Consider the following 7006-nt stretch of genomic DNA (forward strand, 5'->3'; position numbering starts at 1 on the left):
ATTGCAATCATGCTTTTTATTCAAAGATCTATCGTGAATCACTTCATAAAGTTCTTCATCACAATTTTTAGATTCACGAATTTCAAGCAAAACTTCATACAGATAATCTAGTGCACAAAACTCACTAGCAATTGGTTTGTCATAATTGGATCTCTTAAAAAGATTATCAAGCGGATGAGGATCCATAGATCTTAGGGTCTCTGTTTAGCAATAAATAAGCATCTAATCCAACCAAATGAGCAAACAAAAGGGCAAGCAAAAGAGAGGAGGAGATTGGGAAAGAGAGGGAGAATAAAACGGCAAGGGTGAAGTGGGGGAGAGGAAAACGAGAGGCAAATGGAAAATAATGTAAATGCGAGGGAGATGGGTTTGTGATGGGTACTTGGTATGTCTTGGCTTGAGCGAAGACCTCCCCCGCAATGGCGCCAGAAATCGCACGTTGGCGGGAGGTCGAATCTTGACTTGACTTGACTTGGTGGAAGCCTCCCCGGCAACGGCGCCAGAAATCCTTCTTGCTACGTCTTGAGCTTGCGTTGGTTTTCCTCAAAGAGGAGAGGGTGATGCAGTAAAGTGTAGCGTAAGTATTTCCCTCAGTTTTGAGAACCAAGGTATCAATCCAGTAGGAGGCTCCTCAAAAGTCCCATGCACCTACACAAACAAGCTGAGAACTCGCAACCAACGCAATAAAGGGGTTGTCAATCCTTTCACGGCCACTTGCGAAACTGAGATCTAATAAAGATAGTATGATAAGATAAATATATTTTTGGTATTTTCTGATATAGATGCAAAAAGTAAAGAAGCAAATGAAAGTAGATTGAAAGCAAATATGATAAGAGATAGACCCAGGGGCCAAATGTTTCACTAGAGGCTTCTCTCAAGATAGCATAAGTATTACGATGGTTGAACAAATTACTGTCAAGCAATTGATAGAAAAGCGCATAGTTCTGATATTATCTAGGCATGATCATGTATATAGGCATCACGTCCGTAACAAGTAGACCGACTCCTGCCTGCATCTACTATTATTACTCCACACATCGACCGACTCCTACCTGCATCTAGAGTATTAAGTTCATAAGAACAGAGTAACGCATTAAGCAAGATGACATGATGTAGAGGGATAAACACATGAAATATGATATAAACCCCATCTTGTTATCCTCGATGGCAACAATACAATACGTGTCTTGCAACCCTTTCCTTTCTGTCACTGGGTAAGAACACCGCAGGATTGAACCCAAAGCTAGCACTTCTCCCATGGCAAGAAAAACCAATCTAATAGGCCAAACCAAACTGATAATTCGAAGAGACATGCAAAGATAACTCAATCATACATAAAACAATTCAGAGAAGATTCAAATATTATTCACAAATAAACTTGATCATAAACCCACAATTCATTGGATCTCGACAAACACACCGCAAAAAGAGTTTACATCAAATAGATCTCCAGAAGAGAGGGGGAGAACATTGTATTGAGATCCAAAAACAAAGAAGAAGCCATCTAGCTAATAACTATGGACCCGTACGTCTGTGGTAAACTACTCACAACTCATCCGAGGTGCAAGGATGTTGATGTAGAAGCCCTCCGTGGTTGATTCCCCCTCCCGCAGAGTGCCGGTGAAGGCTCTAAGATGAGATCTCACGGATACAGAAGGTTATGGCGGTGGAAATTGTGTTTCGTGGTGCCCCCGGATGTTTTTGGGGTACATAGTTATATATAGGAGGAAGAAGTACGTCGGTGGCCGCCCGAGGGGCCCACGAGACAGGTGGCGCGCCCTACAGGGGGGGCGCGGCCCCCTATCTCGTGGGGCCCTCGAGAGCTTCTTGACTTGCACTCCATGCTCTCCGGATCAGATTTGTTCCAAAAGTCACGCTCCCAAAGGTTTCATTCCGTTTGGACTCCATTTGATATTCCTTTTCTCCGAAATACTGAAATAGGCAAAAAAAACAGCAATATGGCTGGGCCTCCGGTTAGTAGGTTAGTCCCAAAAAGCATATAAATGTGTAAAATAAAGCCCATAAACATCTAAAAGGGGTAATATAATAGCATGGAACAATCAAAAATTATAGATACGTTGGAGACGTATCATGGCTCGATGACAAGGACCAAAGGCATCTCTTCTGCCATGGGAGCGGTTGTCTCTACGCCATGACCTGAGGTCCTGCCGAAGTCAGTTGTCCCGCGCAGGATCGGTATCCACGGCAACATCTTCGCCAGCGGATCCGGGGAGCTCGGTGGGGAAGTACTTGGCGGAGCCTAGCTTCCTCCGCATGTTTTGCCCAGTTGACGGTTCGACGGAAGGTTGAGTTAGCTAAAGCACAAAAGTACCTGGTTCCACAGGTAGCTTGAGGGCAGCGCGCTTTGACAGGTAGTCGGCAATGTCGTTCTCCGTCTGAGGGACGTGCTCCGCTTGTATACCATCAAAGCGCTCCTCCAGTTTTCTCACCTCATCTACGTATGCTTCCATCAATGGGCTTTGATAATCTTTGTTGATCTGCCTGACGACGAGCTGTGAGTCGCCCCTGACGATGAGCTTTTTGACTCCGAGGTCCGCCGCGATCCTGAGACCGGCAAGCAAACCCTCATACTCTGCGGTGTTGTTAGTTGACATCTCCCGGGGGAAGTGCATCTGGATGACATACTTGAGGTGCTCTCCCATGGGTGCGACAAGCAGCACACCAGCACCGGCGCCTTGCAGCGAAAAGGCCTCATCAAAGTACATGATCCAGTTGCGGCTCGTTTCCTTGGCGGGGAGAGTGGTCTCCTGCACCTCTTCGTCAGGCGTCAAGGTCCATTCTGCAACAAACTCCGCCAAGACTCTGCTATGAATCGTCGAGGTAGTTTCAAACTTTAAACCGAAACTCGACAACTCCAGGGCCCATTGCACGATCCTCCATGTTGCATCTGGGTTTTGCAGTATCCACTGCAATGGGAGGCTGGTCACCACCGTGATCTCGTGTGCTTGGAAGTAATGGTGTTGCTTCCTCGAGGCCATAAGGAGGACGAAGAGAAGCTTTTGCACACCTGAGTACCTCGACCTAGCCCCCTGCAAGAGGGAGATGACGAAGTAAATAGGGTGCTGCTTCATTTTCTTCTTTTGTGCCACTCAACACGGTTGCGTGGACCCTGTTGCACTGGCGTCAGCCCCCGCCGGGGACTCAGTCTTGCCGGGACCGAGCCCTGTCGGGGAAGGTTCCGGCTCTCCATCCGTTGACTCTGCTGCTGCCGCCGCCTCTTTGTCGACCTCTCTCCGTGCCACTAGTGCGGCGCTAACCACCTGATTCGTCGCTGCTAGATAAAGCAGCAATGGTTCTTGTGGTTTGGGCGCAACCAGCACCGGGGTAAAGGAGTGGTACTTCTTCAAATCTTGCAGCGCTGCCTCGGCCTCTGGGGTCCACTCCACTGGGCCCGTTTTCTTCAAGATCTTGAAAAAGGGAAGGGCACACTCCGCAGACTTGGAGATGAATCTGCTCATGGCGGCGATGCAGCCAGTGAGCCGATCCACGTCCTTGATCCGCTTGGATGCCTCAATCTTCTCGATGGCCTTGGTCTTATCTGGGTTTGCCTCGATACCGCGCTGGGACACAAAGAATCTGAGAAGCTTGCCAGACAGAACACCGAAGACACACTTCTTAGGTTTCAATTTGAGGTTGATCTTGCGCAGGTTTGCAAATGTTTCCTCCAGATCTTGCACAAGTGTTTCTTTGTCCTTGGTTTTGACCACTATGTCATCCATATAAGCTTCCATATTCCTGTGTAGCTGGGGCTCAAAACCAATTTGGACCGCCCTTGGAAAGGTTGAGCCAATACTCTTCAACTCGAAAGGCATCCGTAAGAAGCAATACGTACCACATGGGGTGATGAATGTTGTCTTCTCCTCGTCCTCTTTCGTCGTGAAGATCTAGTGGTATCCCGAGTAGGCATCAAGGAATGATAACAGGTCACACCCAGCCGTGGAGTCAACAATCTGGTCAATGCGTGGTAACAAGAAGGGATCCTTTGGACAAGCCTTATTGATGTTCGTGTAATCAATACACAGTCTCCACTTCCCGTTTGCCTTGCACACCACTACCAGATTGGCCAACCACGTCGGATGGAGTACTCCTCTTACCAAGCCTGGCGCCTCTAGTTTTCTAATCTCCTCCGTGATGAACTCCTGCCTTTCTAGAGCTTGCTTCCCGACCTTCTGCTTGACGGTGCGTGCATGAGGACAGATAGCAAGATGGTGCTCAATCACTTCCCTAGGAACGCCGGGGATGTCACGCAAACACATCGACATTTGCCCGCAGGAAAGTGACGAGCTCGCTTTCTTATTTGTTGTCGAGTGTGGAGTTTCTGGTAAAAACTCCCCCCGTGCCATCCTCCTTGACGGGCACCTTCTTGGTATCTAGTAGTGCAGCTCTGGACTTCTTACTCTTGCCGGCGGAGCTCTCTGGCACGTCCTCAATGGGAGCGCAACAACCCGAAGGGGTGCGCTTGCCGGAGTAGGTGCGAGGGGTCTTGCCGGTCTTCTTCCCTCTCGGGGCTCCATCGGCAGGAGCAAGTGCCATGGCAACAGCTGCTGCAACTGCTTCCCAGTAGAGTTGGTCAGTGCAAATCTACACATCTTTCTTGTCGGAGGGGACAATGATGATGTTCATCGGCCCAGGCATCTTCAGCATGTTGTAGGTGTAATGTGAAGACGTCATGAATTTGGCTAGTGCCGGGCGGCCGAGGATCCCGTTGTAGGGCAAGGGGATCTCGGCTACATCAAAGATAATCCACTCCGTCATGTGGTTCAACTCGCCTCCGAACGTCATGTGCAGCGTGACCTTTCCCTTCGGCTGGCTCTTCCCCGGGTTGACCCCTTGGAACGTGCCCGTCTCCTCGAGGTCTCCATCAGGGATTTGCAGCCTCTTGATCACAATAGGCGAGATCAAGTTCAGACCGGCCCCACCGTCAACCAGCATCTTCGTCACCTTGAGGTTGCGGATTGTTGGTGAGACCAACAACGGCAAGCACCCGACCGTAGTAGTGCAGTCGGGGTGGTCCTTGGTGTAGAAGATGATAGGCGTGCTGGACCACCTCAGCGGCCTCCATTCGTCGACCGATGGCTCCACCGTTGTGATCTCACGTGCCCACTGCTTTAGCTGGCAGTGGGATGTCTGCAGCGAGGTGCCACCGTCGACGCCCATGGCTTCTGTGGCTTTCTGAAACTCATGGTCGCCGGACTCTTCGTCCTCGTCATGATCATCGTCTTCCTGCTTCTTGTCGCGGCCCCGGGCGGGCCTCTCCTGCTGATTGTCCTTGCCGCGGCGGCCCCCTTGGCCACCACGTTTCTTGTCGGATCCTTCGGCACCTTCCTGGCCTTTCTACTTGTCCCGTCGTTCGTACTCGGCTTTCTGCTTCTCGGTGAGCAACTCCACTTGCCGGCACTTCTAGAGATCGTGGCCTTTGGTGCGGTGGATCTTGCAATACTGCTTCTTGGAGCCCCCTGGCTTATCGGCAGCTGCCAAGGCCCGGCAAGCGGCACACCCGGCAACCTCCTTGCAGGGTCACTTGCCTTGGGTTTCTTGGTGGTGCCCGTATCGTCGGACCCCTCAACGGAAAGCACGGTCTTGATGCTACGCTTCCTGTTACGGCGCCGACCCTTCTTCGCCGGGGTGACGGTATCATCCTGGAGTTAGTTTATGCGCTGGCATCTTCGCCGGGGTACTTCCTTCCCTCTTCAGCGTGAGCGCATTGATCGGCCAGAACATAAAGTTCGGCCACATCCCTGACCTTGTTCATCGCCAGCTCTTCGCGCATCTTACGATTGTGCACATTCTGATGGAATGCACTGATCACGGTGGCAGGATGAACGTCGGGGATATTGTACTGCACTCGGCTGAACCTTTGGATGTACTTGCATAAGTTTTCTCCTTTCTTCTAGGGGATGATATGCAGATCACTCGCCTTGCCATGAGCTTGGTGGCCTCCAGTAAAGGTGCCAACAAACTCATGACACAAATCCACCCAAGAAGAAATGGAGTCTACCGGCAAGTGCATCAACCATGACATGACATTGGGCTTGAGTGCCAATGGAAAGTAATTGGCAAGCACCTTCTCGTCACGGGCCCCAGCAGCTTGCATTGCGATGGTGTAGATGCTGAGGAACTCCGACGGGCGAGTCTTGCCGTTGTACTTTTCGCCAATGTCGGGCTTGAACGTGTGGTGGGAGGGCCACTGGAACTGCTGTAGCTCACGGGTGAAGGCCGGACAACCCACCTCGTAAGGTAGGCCACCGTAGCCTCCCGGTGCTGGGTGGTCCGTAGTGGGACCTGCCCTCCTATCCGACTGCTGGCGCGCGTCACGCCGGCGCTCGATGGTGGTTCGAGCGTCTTCGTGAACTCGCTCTCCAAGAACTTGGCATTGGTCGCGGTGGGTTCACGGGTCGGACGATGCTATGGAGATATCATCACGAGCATCGTCGCGACAGACCGACACCCGTGGTGGTCGGGATGGAGGAGGAGAGTGCACCGTGGCCGCATCGCCTCCGTCCCAGCCTCCGCTGGCATGCGGTGGCCGGACGGAGCGACGGCCTATGGGTCCCGCCGGCCGCAACTCATCGTTGCTGGTGATGCCGTCGAGGCTCCGGACGGTGGCCCTCCATTCGTCGAGCGTCTCCGTGGCGGGAGGAAAATCGAGGAGCAGTTGCGCGCGTGCTAGGGCTTCTGCTGGCGTGGGCGGCGGTGAAAGTTGTGTGGACCGTGATGCGCCACGACTTCTAACCATGTTAGAAGGAGCCGCGTCACGGCCCCGCAGCCGTTCGCCACCTCCGTCAGCACCTCGGCACACATGCTGGCTCTCCTCATCGTGTGATGGGTGCACGGGACTGTTTCCAGGGTGGCGCGCAGGGTCACCAGCAGGGTGGCGCTGCTCATCACGCACAACCTGAGAAGAGCGCACCGTGGGCGCCGATTTTACGTCTTGGAGGTCGCCACGCCACCGTCTGGCGGCACGATGGCGCCCCTAGAGGGCGCG

Source organism: Triticum dicoccoides, chromosome 2B, assembly GCF_002162155.2.
Source record: "Triticum dicoccoides isolate Atlit2015 ecotype Zavitan chromosome 2B, WEW_v2.0, whole genome shotgun sequence".
NCBI classification, from domain to species: domain Eukaryota; kingdom Viridiplantae; phylum Streptophyta; class Magnoliopsida; order Poales; family Poaceae; genus Triticum; species Triticum dicoccoides.